The following is a 20,916-nucleotide window of genomic DNA, read 5'->3' on the forward strand; positions in this document are numbered from 1 at the left end:
GAGAAGGAAGGTAATTCCCAAAATACTGGGTTGGAAATACAATAAATACTTTGGAGACTGTGAATTTGTGCCCAACCTCATACATCTGAATACGCTTCTAGATCATGCCTGTTCTTGCACTAGAAAGAAAACTTCCTATAGTGGCAGCTGTGTTCTTAGTGGCAGTGTCAATAAGAGCAGATAGTGTGGTACAGGACTTTGTGCTGAGGCCCTGTTGCCCACTGTTACAGAACAGCAATACGTTGAGCTAGCTCTGACTTGGTCCTTCAGTCTTGTGGTTGGAGAACAAAAAGCATGCTCCAAGTCTGCTCTGAGGATGAGGCAAAGTATTCCACATGGAGAGAGTTGGCAGATTTGCTTCAAAAGCATCAGGCTGAAGAAACCTTGAATAAAAGTCATGAATCAGTCAATGGACTATCTCTAGAGCATCTTGATTCTTAGGTGTTGTAGTTACATGAGGCTTTATGAAGGGGAATGGTATAATTCTGTAGTGGTAACTGCGTTGTGTTGCTGTGGGAAGTCATGCTTAGGACAGGAGAGTGATGTTTTCTTTAACCTAGATAAATTTTGCAAATATCTTCTAAAAATCAAGTGAGCAGCTATGAATTATTACTTACTCCTTGGGAAAACCCAGTATGAATAACAGTGCACTGGAAAATAGTTATGACAAGGTCAGTTGGCTAAAGAGAGTTTGAATAGAAAACTAAAGGGGTATTGGTGGGCTTTATTTGTGAGAAATGACAACTACAGTAGGCAGACTTGATCATCTAGAAGAGTAAGTGAAAAATAACCTAACTATAACCTAAAGTCTACTCAGAGGGAAAGATGTCATAGTGTATTGGCATCAAAAATGAAAAATATCTGATTAAAAATGGTGGTGATCAGAGTTGTCAGATTCCAAATCGTGTTGATTTCCGAAGATTTTTCTGCTATCTTGTCATCAAACAAGCATGTTCTTAGATTAACTTTGATTTATAATTGTACAGTAAATTGTAGCTGCATGGTTTTCTGGGGATAAGCAGAAGTTTATTTGCTAAGTTTCTGGCGTGTTTTATTTTCAGCAGTACCATTAGTAAGGCATTTCTTTCCTACAGTGAATCTAAGCAAGTTTCACATGATGAATTTTTTGCTGCCCTTTTTCCTTCTTTTTCTATGTTACAAAAGTATCTCTTCCAGCATTTGTTTGTGCTTCTAATGCCCATGGATAAGAATCCAGAGCTTTTAGCTCACCTTCTTACTGAAAATGTATTTGTTTGCCAGGTTTTTTTCTTTACGGTGTCGATCACATCATGTCTAACATTAATGACAAAGTGGGGTGTTCTCCTTGCTACAAAGACCGTGTTTCTTTTCTCACTCTCAAAGCTACTTTAGTACTGGAGAGGACACTCTGTCCGAGTTTTGTTTAATTGCAAGTAGAACATAATCAAGTAATGATTTTTTTCCCTCCAACAAACTTGGTTAACTGTGGTGTGCTTTAAAAAGTGAAAATTGAGGAAACCATTCTGTATAATGGAATGCTTTTTTTCAGTTCCTTTGGGTTTCTTTTTTTGAAACATACTCAAAAGTTTTGGGGCAATTTATGAACTGTCCTTCCTGTAGAAGCACTGTAGATCTTTTTCTGTTCGTGTGTCATTGCAAATACTTCAGATTTAAGTCAAATTATGTCTTTTGCAGTGGCATTGCTTTCGATTTATGCATTCTGACACTTAGCCAACATTGTTGTTTTCACTGGCTTTTGGGGAATTGTGTGTGTCAGAATTTTTGTTTAAAAATCACTAGTGATGCTTAGGAAGAAAACTCATCATGTTCTTATTCTTTCTCTGAAAATATCTTAAAATAAAAATCTTAATATCTTAAACCAGAAGCAGAGTGCAAAAATACACTGCCTTTATTCTGATTTGTTGATTTATTTTTTAAATTCAGGTAGGAAATTATTACTTGAAATACATTAGGAACAGAAAAAAAAAAAAATGCCACATTTGTTTTCCTACTTTGGAAGAGAACTTCCTAACTGCAGTAGTTCTTGTTTCCTTATGCAAGCTCACAGAAACATTTTAAATGTGTGATTGAGAAATAGTAATCATGTGCCACTCACTGAAAAAATAATCTGACTATGAAAAATGGTTGGAAGATTACTACAAAAGGAGCATCTTTTTAAGTTTATCTTCAAGTACACCTTAATTATTAAGATTTAAAGCATGAGGACTTTTAAGAGACAGGAATAAATATCAAAACCAGAAATGCTGTCTTTCCTCTGATATATATCTGTGCCCATGATGACTGGGAGAAAACTGACCTTAAATCAGGATTTCATTCATGACTAAATAGTATCCATCTGGTTGTTATACCGAAGTCTCTGGACTTTTTTTGTTGTTACTGTTTTATTATTAATTTTTGAGAGATGTTATCTAGGCACTGATTAGAGGGCTGGTGGTTAAACATGGTGAATACGTATTTGTGGGCAGAATGCAAAATGGATTGAAAGGAGCAGCAGCATGCTTAGTGTGACCTATCCCAGCGTGTACTGGGAACGTGGCAATACCCATTAAAGAAGGAAGAATTATTCTTTCTTGATTCTGGAACAGAAGGATACTTGGTGCCAAACTGGTAAGATTAAGGCTGATACCTCATGACTTAGCTACTGGGCATGACAATGAAAGTTTTATCTCTCAGAAAAGCAATTTTCCATTGGTCTGTACAGTTCCATTGCCGATTAAACATCAAAGGTGTTCTCCTTTGAATTTATACAAAATGTTTCTAGAAGTGTTAGCTTTAGCCTTTGTTTCTTACTGAACCTAGTGGTTTAATGACACAGTTAAACAATTTGACCTTAGCTTCAGAATTCTCATATAAAACAAGACAGAAAGCTTCTGTAAATTGTTATATGGGATGCAAATGTTTTGTTGGTTACAATAAAAGAACTTGGAGTTGTTTGACTCCCAGTGTCACTGGAGATTGTGGTATACATCCGAACTCGGGCAACATAAATACAAAACCTCTGTATTTTCATTTTGAAAATGAAAATACAGTTGAAATTGAAATTTTTGTAATGTATCTTTACCATAAGCCACACCTTAAAAGATAGTTATAATTAAAAAATAAAATGAAATGTTTTGTTACTGTATGCATAGATTATGCATTTTATGAAGGCGGCTCGAAAAGTAATGCCTTCTATTTTATTATTTTGTCCAGTGATGTCAGAGGTGGATTTTGGTGTTTGACATTACAGACTGAACCTTCTCAACAATATTCCATTATATGTTGTTGCCATGAGACAAATGGCAGCAGAGGGGCAGTGGGGCAAAAGAGCATCTGATATGGAAACGCAGGTGAAGCAACGGTGTGGAATGGAATTCCATCGTTTGAAAAAAAAAAAAGACATTCACAGGTGCTTGCTGAACATTTCTGGAAGACCAAATAGTGGATGTGAGCACAGTAGGGTAGTGGTGGTGTGTTTCAGCAGTGGTGACAGTGACAGCAGGTCACCTCTGCTGGTACAGATTGTTTTGAGCATGGTATGCAGGCTCTTGTTCATCCCATGGGAAATGCACAGCTAATGGTGGAGACTGTATTGAAAAAACAGCGTTCTGTAGCTAAGAATTTGATCTATTAAGTAGTGTTATTGTGTTCTTTGTTTCTGTTGTAGTTTCCATGGAAATAATTGGAAGGTTTTCAGAGCAGCCTTCATAGATATGGCCCTAGAAAATTTATTTTCACTCAATGCTGCCCAGGCAAGACAAAATGCTGGGTACCCATGGATGAAAGCATCTTTTAAGTGGTCACCATTTTGGTGCTGTTCTGTGCATCAGTGCAAGTAATACAAATACCACAGTGTAGGAAAAACACAAGAATTCTAGTGATAAATGCAGTAATACTCTTTTCCTTTAAAACTGCACAAACTGTTCATCCATGTTGTGTAATTTATACTGGTTGCTCTTACAGTTGTAATTCACATTTCAAATAAAACTTCCTGATATGGTGGTTTGTGTTCATTCATTACGAAATGTCATTTGTGACATCCAGTTCTTCAGAAATAAAGCATGACTCCCCAAGCAACAGTTAATATTATATGCTTGTTCTGCTCTGTGGAAGGAAAGCCACCAGATGTTTAATAGATATCTGCCCCCATTATCCATAGAGGCCTGTGGGCTATAAGGCTCTGCTGATTGCAAATACCATTAAATCTTTTCTGAACTAAACATCTGAGTAAAGTATTTGTGTTTTATGACAAGATGCTAGTCTAGACATGCTTTTAGCATCGAGGGTGTGTTGAGTCAAACAACCAAAACCAGCATTTCACACAGTGTAGGTAGCCTGTTCCTCTTGGACTTCCTCTGGGCAGATAGTTCCAGGATTGTGTATTAATTATAGCAATTATTTACTTTATTTATACTAATAAACTGCCCAAGAAATTTCAAATCTGGCTTTGGGGTTTCCCTGTGTAGGCAGTGTTAAGCAAATTGTGTGTTCGTGTGTTGTGTGTGCAAGTGAAATTAAGCTGGCTCAGTTTATACAGTTAAATGCAAATCAGGGGAAGGATGCTGTTGCTAATGTTAGTGCTTCATAACAATGAAGAGAGAGTTAGATATCTGAAATCTGATGTGTAGCAATCCCTTCTAATACAGATCTTTTATCACTGGCTTTTATCTGTTAGATAGGGTGCATCATACTTGCAAAAGTCCAACCAATTGTGTTACTAATATATTTTGCATTAGCCAACATTTACTTCCTGAGAGAGAAACTCCTTAACCGAAGTACATACTTTTTGTGTAGTTCTACATCTGTGACAGGAAGAAAGGAGAGAACCCTATTTGTGTCAGGATAAGAGTGGTGTAATTTATGTAAAACAAATGCTTATGTAGCTTTTGTAAGCCTAATTAGCTGTTGCAGTGTCTGCAATTCTTTCGCATTATTATCTGTTTATGTACTGAATCTTTGCAGTATTGTTAGACCAGTTTTTCCATAACTGGGTAACAAATCAGGCAAGTGTTCTTGCAAACATTTTCCTCTTCTCTTTCTCCATAAAAGGATATGTGTACTTAACAGCAATCTCATTTATAATGGGTAATGCTCTCTTGCCATGTTATTAACGTGATAAATACTCTTTTCTAGTCCAGTCATCCCATAATTTGGAGAGTCTATAGACAAAAACCCCAACACAAAATAGCACTTGGACCAGGACTCTATTTACCAACTGGTAAAAAACTTCTGATAGACATGCACAGAAACAGAAAACAACTGTACTGTTAATTGACCTTTACAGCATATCAGGATAGAAGGGATCTTTCAGTGTCATTTAGATCAGCCTCCCAGCTCAATGTAGTTGCTCCGAGCTCTGTCAGTTTTCCAAGGATGGAGGTATTGGCGCAGCACTTCTGTATGTTTACAAGGGTCTTTTATATGCTCTGAAATCATATTCAGGAGGATTAGAAATAATGCTGAGTTCCATGTTGTGGTTTGGATCCTCGTTGCTCTCCTTGAAGACGACCTTTTGCCAATCATTGGGAACCTCTCTCAATTCCTATGGTCATTTGAAGTTAGTAGTGAGCAGCCTTGTGATGAAATCAACCAAGATGCAGATTGTCTGGAACCTTGAATTTGCATATGTGCAATTATCTTTAGTGGTCCCTGACTTATCATCCTTTGTTGTAGGCAGTACTTCACTCCCACACACTCTGCTACTAAGATGAAGGAGCTGGGAAAGCTAAGGAAAATCCTTACCAGTACAATGGTAGAATACAACGGAGGTGCAAAGGCATTAAATAGTTTCTATTTTTCCATCTCCTTTACCATTAACAGTCTCTGCTCTGTTAAGCAGTGGCTTCTCCTTTTCTTTACGTAGTTACTGTTTTGATGCCAGTATTGAAGCCCTCCTCATTTTTGCTTTTCACATCTGTAGCTAGTTTCAGCTCCAGACGAGCTTTGAATTTTTATGTTTGCATCCTGCATACTTAAGCAATGTCTTCATTCTCTAGGTAGTCTGTTTCTTCACCCATCTTCTGTCATTCTCTGCCATACTGGTTTCGCTTCCTAAATGTCTGAACCAATTGTTCTTGTGCTTTGAGGAGGCTGTCCTTGAAAATCTGCCATCTTTTCTGGGTTCCTTTGTTCTTCACGGCAGTATCCTATGGGTCCTGCCAAGCAGCTCTCTGAACAAGGCAAGGTCTGCTTTCATGAAGACTAGGACTGTTATAACCGGTATTGCTCATTCAGGATTTTAAACTCCTCAGCATAATATTGTTATGGTTGTTGCAGCTGAGTTTCCCTTCAACACCCACATGCCCAGATGGTTCTTGTCTGTTCAGGAAAGCAGGTCCAACAAACTCAGTTTGTCAGTAACCTGTAACAAGAAGTTGGCATCAACACACTACATCCACATGCACCTACCACACCTGTTTTTAGTGTAAATGAAGCTTAAATAGTTGAAAACTACATTAGACTTTATGTGTCTGACCCACTGGTTTTCCTTCTGTTGCACACTCTATTTTTATGTTTTAATTTATATCTATATATGTGTATACATATGTATGGCTGTTTATGAGGGTGGATAGTGATAGGACAAGGGGGAATGGTTTTAAAATGAGACAGGGGAGATTTAGGTTAGATATTAGGAGAAAGTTTTTCAGAGAAGGTGGTGAGGCACTGGAAGAGGTTACTCAAGGAGGTTGTGGATTCCCCATCCCTGGAGATAGTCAAGGCCAGGCTGCATGTGGATCAGGACAGCCTGGTCTGGTGGTTGGCGACCCTGCACATAGCAGGGAGGTTGAAACTACATGATCATTGTGGTCCTTTCTATGATTCTATGATATAAAATTTTATTACCTATATACATTGACTATATTATACATTTTATAGGCAGCCCAAGATAATTCCTCTTCACTCAATGTAGCCCAGGCAAGCCAAAAGATTGGATGCCCATGTTAGACTCTGAACTGGAGTTATTCAGTATAGCTTTGACATTAATAGATCCACGAGGTCATGTGCTTTCACCAAAGATATGTCCTCAAGTAATTTTAAAGAAAGCATTTAAACATATGACTAAGTTATGATTAAAAACACTGTCTTGATCACTGGTTTTAGTCATCTGTTATCAGAGTAAAGTGTCACATGAGTCCTATTACATCTTTTCAAGAAATTGCTTTGTTGGTTGTGGGTTTTTTGTTTGCTTGTTTTTATTTTTTTTTCTCCTTTTGCTGCTTCTGGAAGCATCTCTGAGAACTTTCTGACAGTGGCAGGCAACTTTCCAATTTCTGATATAACTTCTTCCTGTTTAGTATGCATCCTCTTGAGGATCTAAATTATCCTTTAGAGTAAAAAGCTCTCCTTTCTCCTGGCATTTTAGTATTATGATATTTATAGGGAACCCTGTTCTCTCCCTTCTGGCTCTTTTGCCATGATAAACGATGCAAGCTGGCTTAAGCTGCTGTGAATAGATAGACTCAATTCCCCTGTGGATGCCAGTGTGTCTCGTTCCCGTTTGAGTCACTCTTTCTTGGACAAATAAATGATAGAAATCTACATGCAGTCCCAGATAAAGGCTCTGTCATGCCTGAAAAAAGTTTTGTATACTTAAAATTATGATAGGTTTGATTTTACTTAACTCTGTTTCATTTTTCTGTCTTCACTAACATGGCCATTTGTGGTGATATTTGAATGGTGACATTGCTAAATTTAATTGAAAAATCAACAACATTGTCAGTTCTTCTTAGTTCCACATTCTTGCTGTATATGGCTGTGTGTGGTACTATGTGTAATAATTGTTAGTGAAAATTAAGGCGGTAAGGCTGCATTACATCAGCATTCAGTCTTAAGCACCAAAAATTTCTATATACATTGACCTGTGGATTATATGCGTATTTAGAGTAGCAGATGTAAGCATGCTTTCTTTCACTTAACACTGGAGGCAGTAAACTTCTGGAGCAGAGAAAAACATATTTTTACTCTTGTATTGCAAATGGCTCTGTGCAAACATTTTTGTTTGTGTAACTGCCTTGGTAAAGTGTTTGTAGAGTTCTTCAAAACATTTACTAATTAAAATGAGAGGATCTATGAAAACAAAGTAGAAGCAAAAGCATTGCAGTTCTTGTATTCTTTCCATTTATATAAATATTTGCATTTTGATTACAGTGTACTTAATACCACACGATTAAATGTTTTACTGGATCAAAGCTGTTGCTAATGCTATACCTGAGACTTGTTTAAAGTGGGTGATTTATTGGTAAAATTCAATTAGATATCACAGTATTGGGTTATGAGTTACTTCAGCTAAATATGTTCAGTTAGTTCAAAAGAGAAGTAATGCTGTACAGTATTAGGGATAGAAGGAAATGCTTGTCATGACAAGTAGCTTAATGTGTAGAGCTGGAGAGTAAAGGTTTGTAAGAATACCTAACATAAATGATAATGTACACTGACACTCACAGAGTCTAGGAACATGTGGGCTAGGTGATAACAGTGTAAGGCAGAGATAAACGTGGCTGGAAAAATTGCACCTGGCCTATATTGATAATTACTCTAAAACTTTCTGGGTTTGTTAGCTTTGGTCAAGGATTTATGCTGTGTCTGCAGTGCAGTATTATCTTTCATTAAATATCTGGGTGATGGAATGTAATATTCTCAGCTATGACAGGGAAGGTTTAGGTGAGATATTAGAAGGAAGTTTTTCACACAGAGGGTGGTAACGCACTGGAACAGGTTGTCCAAGGAGGTTGTGGATGCCCCATCCCTGGAGGCATTCAAGGCCAGGCTGGATGTGGCTCTGGGCAGTCTGGTCTGGTGGCTGGTGACCCTGCACATAGCAGGGGGGTTGAAACTGGAAGATCATTATGGTACTTTTCAACCCAACCCATTCTATGATTCTATGATTCTCATTTGATTTTCTGGCAGTGCTATTCAGAGGAGGAGATGTGGATATTGTAGGATAAGGTCAGAGTTCAAAATCCACTTGACAGTTAACTTGGCATGGGGGAAAAAAAAGGAAAAAGAAGAGTTTGCATTCCCCAAAAAAATAATGAAGAGGAAAATGTAGATGAAGGGCAACAAGGACAATGAGAGTTGGAGCAGTTTGGGGAGTGTATTAAGGTAGGCAGGACTGGGCCTCTGCGGCTGAGAAGTTACAGCAGGGAATGTAGTAGCAAGAGGCAGAGGAGACCATAACAAACAATTCTTAGTGACAGTGCAAGAAGCCTTTTGTTAAAAAGATGGTGGTGGGACAGGAAGGGATTACTTTTGTTTGTGGGATCTTTAACCAAGAAACAAAGCTCAGTAAGTTAAACTTAAGAGGCTCATCACCTGCCTTGCAGTCATTGCAATTTAAGTAGCATTTAAATATTTATCACAGCTTTTGCTGACAGAAACTGCAACTTTAGCTTAGAGGTCGCTTCTTTTGAAAAATCAGACTTCCCAGATGTTTCAAATTAGACAGCCTTGAAATAAGGACTCCAAAATTGTGGGGGTTTGTGAGTTGATCTGTGATAGAGACAAATACAGAGCCTGATTCTCTGTGGTAGCATTTATGTGTTTGGACTGAAGAAATGCTTTTTCTCTTTAAACCTCCTAGTTCTTGTCTTGCTGATAACAGTCTCTTGCTACTACATTCCCTGCTGCTACACCAAAATCCCTGCTTATTTGTAAATAATTATGCAGTATTTAAGGTCAGACTATGTATTGAATATACATTAATATTTAATGACAACCAAAACTCTGAAATTTCCTAATGATTCAGCATTTAACTTTTTGAATCAGGGTACATTTAAATTTCATACTTGTGTGTTTCCAGCTTAAATTCTTAACATATAAAATGCTCTAACACTGCTACAGACTGGTGGCACTACATATATTTCTTTATGTGTTACATCAAGGAAATAATCAGATCTAAAACACGTTTTGCTTTCTGTATCCTCCCAGGTATCACCTGATGCTTCTGTTTGAGAGTCTTCAGGTCATTCTGGAGTTACTTGGGCAGTGGATGCTGAGTGATGTTCTAAACTGGGTATTCTTTCTGATTAAGAAGTTTTACTTATTTCTCATGTAGCACACTGCATTTAGAATATACATTTCTGTAGTCATATACGGTACCATTTCAGTTTCTGCATACGTGCATAATATGAGTAGAATAACATAGAGTTGTGTCTTGAGAGGGCTTGTGCACCAAGTCTGCTTCAATTAGACCCTGTAAAACTAGTTGTCAATGAAAAGATAGATGAATGCTGGATGTGTAGATATCTTCATCAGTACTGTTCTGTCAGGGTTGTTTTAACTCACTTTAATTTTCTCCTTCCCACCTCTGTTTGTTTTTTGTTGTTTTTTTTTTTAACCATGATGGATTGCATTTGTGCACAAATTCAGTAAAGTAAGACTGTACCAAAATTAACATCCTAAAAGCAATAAAACTTAATAGAAGCCACATCTGTGATGGACTGCTTGTTAACAGCAATCTGTAGGATCAGTGCAAACATATCATGTTGCAGATATCTCTTTCTTAATCAGCATAGGCTTCAAAGGCAGAGGAAGGGAATAAGGGCAGAAGGGAGAACTGCAGACATAGGAAAATAATCTTTGTGGTGTATGTATTCTCTGGTATTTACAGAATTCTTACAGTCATTCTCAGCTGATGTTTTTGTACTGTAGTTTATTACTGTGATTGGCTGTAATTGCTCTAATAGGTTGGAGGTGACCGCTCAGCTTTAATTACTACATTCATAGAATATAAACTCTGTTTTCTTGAATTTATTGTTATAAAAGAAAGGAAACATACATGAGTAATGCCACCAGTATATTTGTTTAACACAATCCAGTGATATCCAACCTCAAAATCTGGAGAATGTTCTTCATAAAAATACCCATTTGGGTGGTATCTCTACAATATGTTTGTGTCAAATGTACAACACACGTAGTTTTCTAAAAGGAAAGTTACTAATTGATTTGGAGTAAGTGCAGAATGCTGGACTTGTATTGATTTCTCTGCCTCAGTGAGTCACCAGGTGAACCAAAAGTTACATTTGCGTCCAGATCTTCCAGTGGCATAGTTTATCATAGCATTAGTGGCTCTTCCTTACACCAGCTAAAACACTGGCACATCAACAAGCCACATTTTTACTCACTCCCTCCTGTAAGCTTTTTAAAATCTTCCCTAACATGAAGAGAAATGTATGTGGCTGAATTACCGTAAAAATTATATATATACAAGAAAATAAGACTTGTTTCTTTCTCACTGATAACATTAACGTTCCAAATCTGAAATATAATAGGAATGGAGGAAAAGAATGGTTGCAACTATTCAATTGTACCATCTATTTTCTTTGTGCTGTAAAACAAATGAGGATGTGAAATAGGGCATTCATTAGGACTTTCTGGGTACTGCACCATGTATAGTAAGCATGTTATAAAGCATTTAATATTCAGCATGAATTATAGTGATAGCATATGTCTCCCATACCATATATAGTAACAGAACTGTTTAAGCACATCGTTAAAGTTTCTAATAAAAGATGGAGCAGTGTCAAATCTTTGTGAGGTAAAAGTATCTCTCCTCATTACTCCCTTACTTCTCCCCTCTCCTCTGATGTCTATGGTAATAACAGTTTGTGTTTCAGGGTTGTCCTCTCCAGCTTTTGTCTTTAACAGAGCGTTGTTGAAATAACCAAAAGTTTTACTTGAAATTAAGATGAAATAATGAAATCCATGGAATTGTTATTTTCATACTTGGAAGTATCACACAAAGTATAATTTGTGTGTTAAAGATCTGCTGTATTGCTGGGAGGTAGTCCTTCTCTTTCCCTGCTAGTAACAAACAGTGCCATTTTATTTTACGGCATGATTAATATGAAGGCAATAGATTTAGAAATTTGCAAGCTAAAATAAGCAAACTCAAATATCACTTCTCAAAAGACAAATTGTATTAATAGATCAGAAATAAATATCTGAAACAGAGGTAGTAGGAGAATTCCTACTGTTTGTCATTCAATACAGCATAAAGGATGTAGGGGGTTTTTTCATGTCGGGAACTTTCAAACTTCCCTGTCTCAATAAAAACTCACTTTTTCCCATTTCAGGATGAATTTTTCAAGTGCATTGGCAGAATAAACAAAATGGGATGCTCAGAAGGAAGCTTGGGGTGCAGATGGAACTGTTCCTTCTCTTTAGGAATCTCCAATAGGAAATGCCAGTGACAGTGAGGTTAGATCACACTGTATCTTTTAATACTAATAAGAAGAATTCTTGGGTCTTACTCCTATTTCAAAGGCATACGTCTGGTGGAGAAAAAAAAGCACAGAAAACAAAAATGTGGTAGGCTGGAAAATAAAATACATACTAAGGTCAGTGTTATGTTTGTGTTTGAAATGGATGTGAAATTTGATAAATCAATCTTTTAGAATTGAGCAAAAAAATACAAGGACTTCAGTCAGTTGACAAACATGGAGATAACAAGCAAGTTTCTGAAGGAAGAAATAATACAAGGAATGAGACTGTCATTAAGCATAAAGAATTTCAAGCTACAATTACAATTGAAATAGTATTAAATAATGAAACTTTGTAAGCTGTACTTGGATAAGGAAGTACAAGAGTGGAGATTTCTTCTGTGTTCTGTCCAGCCTCAATTGCTGTCATGAGTCACAGCGATGCCAATATATAAGGAGAAAATGACTTCTGAGGTAAATCCAAGGCTGTGTTTAAATATTTTACACTAGGGCTGTTGTTGCTCAGACCTGACTGACGGAGACAGAGGAAGATCTACTGTGTCAAAATATCAAGGTGTCAAAAACTAACTGAAGACATTAGAGTGGAAGATGCAGAGCACCTTATCCTAATGCATCTGTGAATGCCTCCTCTTATTTGCTAAAATCCATAAGCTTTTCCTTTTTCCTTTTTCACTTTTTATTTTTTCTTTCCTTTTGCTTCTACTTTTCCTCCCTTTTCTTCCTTCTTTTTTTCCTATTTTTTCTTCTTTTTTGCTCCTTATTCCTTTTCTTGCTTTTTTCATCTTTCTTTCTCAGAACATGATTTAGAGTTATCCATTAAAATGTCAGATACATTTAATTTTGACACCTCTTTTAATTCTTTCCTCATATTTAGATATTAATTCTCATTTTCTGGAGAATTAGCTTAATTCTATGGTAAAGGAAGATTAATATGTTCTTTACGTACCACCACTTCAGTTCACTATAAAACTGCTCTGGTGCAGCCTGATCAACTATTTCTGTTGGCACACAACAGAGCTGGACTTTTGCCTAGAGTAGCACAATCTTTTTATTTGCTGGAGAAACAGCTAATCACCACCTCAGCTATATGATACTCTGCCTACTGCTACACAGGACATAGTAGCTCACTTGTTCGTGCTTGTGCCCACACCTCTAAAGCTCAGCGATGTCTACACATTATCATTTCATTTCTTTTGCCAGCACTTCTTTGTATTTCTCTTTTTTGTTATGTGTTTCTGTTGGTTTCTTTCCTCTTCGTGCTCTCAGCTGCTGCCTGACTTGACTACTTGCTTGCAGTTGTCATGCCAACTCCCAAGCCTGGAAATTCAAGTAGAAAGAGGATTTATCTTTTTTTTCTTTCTTTTTCTTTTTTTTGGTCAAGAACTCACTTCACAGTTACCAGGCTGCATGAACTGAATGCGTAAGTACTGCCAAACAGCTCTGTGACTTTGGTCTGATACTTAGATTTCTAAATATTCATTTCTGCTTCAGGAGGATGTTTTTTCATCCTTTCCTTAATCCTTACTGCTTGCCCACATGCTGAAAATCTGGAAAATTAGAAAGAGATCAGTCAGGTAGGGAAAGGATTTTATAGCCCAGTCATTGCATTTTTCTTACTTAAACAGAACTACAGACATATTTCAAATGCCCTGCATATTAATGATTTGTGAAAAATCCAGGGGCCTGCTCAGTCCTTCTGAAAGTTAAACATTACAGAATTTGATTTGCTTTTCATGCTGAGTCAGTCCAGATTTATATGTATCAGCTCTCCAAATAACCCAGCGAAAAATACAAGAGAAGTACAGGAAATTAAAAATGCAAACATTTAACTCCTTATACAGAGGTCGTATGTAGTCACTATTCCTTCTTACTAATGCCTGTAACAAAGATGTAGCTCTGTGAACTAAATGCTGTCCAGAATAAACAGTACTTTTAATAGCTTTGCTGTAATTGACAGCTACATTCACATGTGAATTTCATATTGGAAAACATAACATGCTTAAAGGGAATTGGTATAAAGAGGAGGAAACATGGAAATTTCATCTCCGACAATATTGTTCTTTGGAGATTCCTGTAGGTAAGTTTGTTCTAGGTTTCACAGGAACCACCTGTATGACTCATGTAATATTACATCTAATGTGTGTACTGAGTTTCTCAAATTCAAAAATCGTGATCTATCTTTGAAGATATTTAATGTATAAATACTTACTGTAACTCATTACAGTTCATAGATGAAAACTGAGCTTTCCGGCCTGCACTTTTTTTTTTTTTTTGAGAACATGCATTTATTTTTAATGAAGGACTTCAGAGACTAAAATAAACTGGCTCAGTTTTGTCACAGTTGGTTAACAGTAATTTCCTTTTCTTCTACTGTATCAGGCGAGTCTGTTTGCTTTAACTGAGCCTGGTCTGAAGTGGAAGACTTTTAAATCTCCCTGAAAAAGGCAAGAAACCTTAAGTACCTAAAGAAGTTTTAATCCAGCAGGCAGCTGCTGTGGATCAGCATCCTAAAGTTATATTACACTGTGTCCTACACTTGGGCCACTTTGCAATAATCTGATTGTTTCAGTCTTAATACTGGAGACTATGTTGTTTATCTAAAGAATAGACATTTTCTTACCTCAAAACAAACAAACAAACAAACAAACAAAAACAAAAAAACACCCAACAATCTACAACTTGCATTGGGCCTGGGTAAGAAGAGAGGAGTAGAGAGTTACACTGGTCAATAACTCCAGGCCTCAGTGATTATAGATAACCACACAATATACTTTTAATCTAACAGGATCTAGGGACCATTTCTTACCAATGTAGACTACATAAGTTTGCAAAATGGTCCAAGTTATAAACTGCCATAAGAGGAAAAAGAAAGCACTGAAAATATATTGAGATATTGTGGTAGTGCAGTCTTTGGTCAACTGTTTCTTCTGGATCTTAAGAAGTATAGAATGCAGTCTACAGTGGAAGGCAAAAGATCCCCCAAAGGACTTGGTTTGTCTGATCCTAATTTAGGTGATTTCTTAAGTGTGTGTGTGAACAAGGTGAAACAGGCTGTTCTTAAGAGATATTCATATTTTGAGGAGCATCAGCACAACTCAACTTCTTAATTTATTAAGATGCTTTCCATCCTAATACTTGATGATGAGACAGAGAGAATATAAAACATGTACAAAAGCATGACTGAGCCTCATGATGACCAAGGCTGTTTACATTCTACTTTTGTCAAGAGGAAATAAACCCTTGATCTTCTATGATAGGAATGTCGCTTGAAAAGCAACACAGCATTCACATCATTGGTACTTCCTTGATGTTGCATTTTATGCAGCTTTTCCTAACTAGATTTATTGTGAGAAGATCCTGGAATGGGAGGAAAAAGGGTCAATTAGAAGAGCTAATCAGCTGGAATGCTGAGAACCATTGCTCTGAAGGCCTCTCATCTGCATGGCTCCATCAAATGCACTTTGCTAAGGAAAGGACATCTTGTTTGTTTTGGCCATGACTCGTGTGAGCAGAGATAGAGAAAAGCCGGGGAATCCAACTGGATAAATAACATCTGCAAATGATGTTCTGTTAATGCGCATTATATCCAAAGAAGCCTCAGTGCTAGGTCTCAGCTCCAGCCTCGGCCACACATGTTGCTTCATCAGGTTCATTCAGAACCAGCTTTGGTTCCCCCTAAACAAAGAGGTTGCATAGCCTGCACCATGCTGTTTCACAATAATATTTAGAGCTATGTAGTGGAAATCTGGTTGAGATTTAGTTGAAATCTATTCTTGAAATAATTTTAAAAACTAACTGTGGATTTAGACAAGCCTCTTGCTGCTTGATTCTTGCTTCTATTTCTTCAAGCTTTCCTTTTGCTCAAAATGATGGGTTGAATTCAGTTAGGACAATTTCATGTTCTGCAGAGATACTTTTCATGGACCATCAGGTGATATCCAAGGAGGTATTGTTACAATATGCTTTATGAATCTTCTGTCTCAAGGACTGAACTCTTGGTTCAGGTTATCTTCATTGCAAGCTTATTTTGGTGAAGAGAAAAAGAGATTAATTATGGAGCAACTTGTGGCATATATATATTTTTATGGCATATTCTCCAACAAGGTAAGTAATATGTTTTTGACCAGTGTTTCACCAGCAGACATTTGTATCTACAGTGTTCCCTTACTGGAATTTGGGTTATGATAATAGTAAATTATGATAATAATGAGAAAATAGTATTTATTTATTTTACTATAATTTAATTCATTCTTAAAGATACTTAGCATTTGCAGAGTTGTTTCAAATTGATTTTTACAAATCAAAGATCTTAAAATGAATTATTACTGGCATAATAAACCATAATGAAACAATCAAGTAGGCTTTCTTAATTTGACTTTCTGAACTGATCGCTGTTGAATAAATGCAAACCTTTTTTTCTCTCTTTTATAGTTGCTTCTATGTACGGAATCCCTGTGACCTGGCTTAAAGCAAATGTTTCTTGGTTCTTTTTTGTCTCTTGTGATGTTCTTTCATCTCCTTTTATTAATCTAATTGTGTCAAACTGATAGGGAAAAAAAGCACGTTCTTTCTTGGCAGTCATCTGCTGTTCTCTAAGACCTGAACACCATGTTTCTATGTTATGAAGAACATATAAAGGAGCGCAGTGAGTTTTCCAATATCTTTTTATCTTTGTGTGTTTTCTGTTTTCATAACTTTAGTGTATCAAACTGACTTGTCAGCGGTTTGGATACTTTGGGGAAGAGAAAGGTTAACACTGATGAGATTTAGCTCTTTATACATATATATCACCAGTGTATGAAAATGTTGTTTTGTAAAAACACAGTTCTAAATCATTTTGTCAAAACTGTCAAATGTCCTCAAGGAAAAACTGCCCCTCTGTCAGCTGAGAGCAATGGCTGCCCTTTAGTTGAATATAGAGACTACTTTCCACTTAAGAAGCATAGAGAATCTAGAAACTCTGCAGAATGGACTTTATTACACATTTGACACCTGACACCCCCTGCCTTTACCTGCCCAAGGCTACAGTAAGGGAATCAGCAGCAACTGCCCACAAAACCTAAACTCAGGTGCCTTTCCCAGACCTATTGTGACAACAGCTCTCCTGTCATTATCAACTGAAATTATGGCCTGATGCACTCTGAAATTTCTTTTTCAGGATAAAATGTCTTGTGAACACCAAAATGCTGTGCAGTCAACTCTCTGTAGCAACTCTAAACATGTGCTGATGTTCCTGTGTTAGTAACCCAAACTCTTCCACCCATCCTGGCCTTACACCTATGCCTGTTCTACAGCCCTTAACATGGGAGTGTCACTAATCTTTCACTGTGTCTGGGAGGTGTCAGTAACTCAGTGTGTCCTCACATCAGGCAGAGGTAGAATCCTTTAATTCAGTAGGTAACTCTTATTGCTGAGCTGCCTTTTAATGGCTGTTACTGAACATGACTTTAAAATCTACTGAAATGCAGGGAAAGTTGTGCTTACCTCCAAAGCATCGCACAATAAATGTATAGGCTGAAGTTTCTGAATTCCTTTGTTTAGCTAGAAGAGGGTCTCCAGCTAACAGTTATGTGATAATGGCCTTTAAATAACACTAAGACAATGAATAATACAAAGAAATTCTATGATGTCAGTGGCTTTATTTATTTTTTTTTTCTCATATAAGATGTATTTTAAAATCTCCAGGATCCAATATTTCTGATGTTCACACCAAGTAAGAAGAAAATGCAGGAAGAGGAACATCAGTATGTTACATTGTCCTTTGCCTCTACACTGACTAAGAATACCCAGACTTCAAAGGGTGAGGGAAAGTTCAGCCTTCATGCTAAATCAGTTTTGGGCCATGCTCCCGGGATTTGCCAGCTATGCCAATTTTTAAGACATACACTGTAAGATAATGTTAACAGAAAGCAAACCAAAGCCACAACACTCATTTTCCTTTGGCTGGGGGATCGGTTTAAATCCCTAGAGCAGTCGGTGCTGCATCCTTGCAGACAGCTCTCTCCCTGCTAATCCAATCATTGCCATGACCAGAAGCTGCTAACTGCACTGTGAATTTCCAGATTTTTGCCCTAAGTGTTGAACTGCAGGAACATCAGGCACGAGACAATAACTGGCTCTGGGAAATGAGAAAATAGCTGCTGCCCCCTGCTCTCAGCTATACTGCAGAGAAATACATGCTGCTGAAAGAAGTTGTGCCAGCACTGCTTGTGCACAGCAGCTCAACTGGTGCTCTGGTAGGAAACAGAAACAATGCTGGGATGCAGTATCAGATCACGTTCACTGTGATTCAAATGTCTTTTTTGACCTCCGTGTTATCATATAATTGTAGAGCTGGAAAGGTTGGAGAAGACCTCTGAGATCTAGTCCAGACATTGACCCCTCACCACCATGCCTACTAACCATGTCCTTCACTGCCACAATTCACACTGTTTTTTAACACCTTCAGTGATGGTGACTCCAATAACTCACTGGAGGGCAGCTTGTGCCACTGCATCACCACTCATACTGAGAAGAAATTGTTCATAATACCCAACCTGAACATCCCCTGGTGCAACTTGAGGCCATGACCTCTCGTCCTGTCACTGTTACCTGGGAGAGGAGACCACAACCTCCTTTCAGGTAGCTGTAGAGAGTGATGAGGTCTCCACTGAGCCTCCTCATCTAAACAATCCCAGTTTCCTCTACTGCTCCCCGTAAGACCTGTGCTCCAGACCCCTCACAGCTTCATTACCCTTCTCTGGACATGTTCCATTGCCTCAATGTCATTCTTGTAGTGAGGGGCCCAAAACTGAACACTGTACTCAAGGTGCAGCCTCACCAGGGCTGAGTACAGAGGGATGAATTGGTAAAAAGGGCACTAGCTGTAGGATTGTGCACATCTGTATGGGTAGGGACAGCTGAGAACTTAAATAAAACCAACAATCATTGAGCTGGTTTAATAGTGCTGTTTTTGCATGTCTTAAGCTGTTGTGTTCCTATTTATGTACAGCCCTGATTAAAATAATGCTGATTGAATAGTCTTTGGTCTCAGTGTTCAATTTTCTTATAACTAGCCTGAGAGATTGTCTGCTTCTGTATCAATCTATTCATAACTTAAGCAGAGCAAAGCATGAATTGTTGACTTGGAATCACAGAATCATAGAACATCCTGAGTTGGAAGGGACCCATAATGATCACTGAGTCCAGCTCCTGGCTCCATACAGGACCACCCAAAAATCAGACCAGATGTCTGAGAGTGTTGTCCAGATGCTTCACAAACACATCCCATTTACCTGGGGCAAGGGCAGACAGCAGGATCAGTGCCATCCCCTGTCTACAAAACAGCTACAGCACTGTCCAACTAGTGCCATAGAATCATAGAATCACAAGGTTGGAAAGGACCTACAAGATCATCTAGTGGGCAGGACAGGGGATCTTTCTGGCTTGTATTTATTCACCTCCTGTTAAACCACCTTTTGCTCTTTTGTAAGTGACACAATTTAGAAGGAAACAGAAACTTTCTGCTATCACCTGCCCTTTCCGGTAGCTCAAATAAATGTCTTCAGCCAGCTTTATTACATCTGTGTCTCTATCCGTTCCTTCCTCCCAGGGTTTGTGACAACTGCTACCTCCTGGCTGAACCTTTTCAATCTCTGTGACAAGCGTTGTTCTAGCAAAGCATGGTCAGGGCTCCCCAGCACACCTCCTGCAGAGAAACTGAGGTCATGAGCATGAATGCTGCTGTTATTTACTCTTCTCGGCCCTTGGCTGAGTCCTAACAACTGTCCCACGAGGCTCACTGCCAGCAAGGCTTGGAACGTCCTTGGAGTGTATTTGAGGGAGTGGGGGAAAGAGTTTCTGTGCTGTTCTTCTGCAGAGCAATGCCACAGCTTAGATGAGCAATAGAATCTAAGTCCTGCAAGTAACTTAATCTAATTTTTTTAATAGACAAGCCTTTTGTTTAGAGCAAGTGCTAAAACAATCAGTGGAAGTTTCCAGTCTCTCAAACGGATATTATTAGGGAATTAGTGCATTATTAAGAGGGCGGTGTGTTTGTCCTGGGTCTTAGCAAAAAACGACTCATGCTGACATCCTTCCTTTTCTCTAAATATGTCCTTGCTAAGGGCAAGTTGGAGATTTAGAATGCTCATTGAGGACTTTTTAAGTAAAAAAATCAAAAGAATTACATTAGTGTGTGTAGTTAGCAGCATCAGCAGAGAGAGGATTTACATTTAATCACTGTGGTGCAAAACTAAAAATGATTGTACACCAATTTTTGTTAAAATGCTGCTATTGATGTTGTGTGTTTTTTTCCTTTTCTTTTCTCCTCCCTTTGTTAGCTCACTTTATACAAGCGGTTCCTTGCGGTTTGTCTGGTGTATCAGTAAGCATGTACAATTAAGCCAGTGAGAGGAGTACTGCAAAACAGATGTGAACACAGCCAGGCATAACGGGGTGAGTGAGCTGCTGGAAGCACCACGTGGAGAAGGCCAAGTGTGCTCTTGTTTTCTGAGTTCTGGCAGGGGAAGGCAGTTGGCTGATAGTGGGTGTTTTGAACAGCCCTGCGGCTTTGTGGTCATACTATGCAATATCACTTGGGACACCAGCTGGATTCCTGATGTGGAATTACTATTCCCTGGCTGGGACGTGCCTCACAGAGCAACCTGCCTTGTGTAGGAGAGCTGGAGAGCTCTGTAGGAGGCAGCTTCCCTCTGCACACAGATGGATGGTAACT

Source organism: Coturnix japonica, chromosome 2, assembly GCF_001577835.2.
Source record: "Coturnix japonica isolate 7356 chromosome 2, Coturnix japonica 2.1, whole genome shotgun sequence".
Lineage (NCBI taxonomy): Eukaryota > Metazoa > Chordata > Aves > Galliformes > Phasianidae > Coturnix > Coturnix japonica.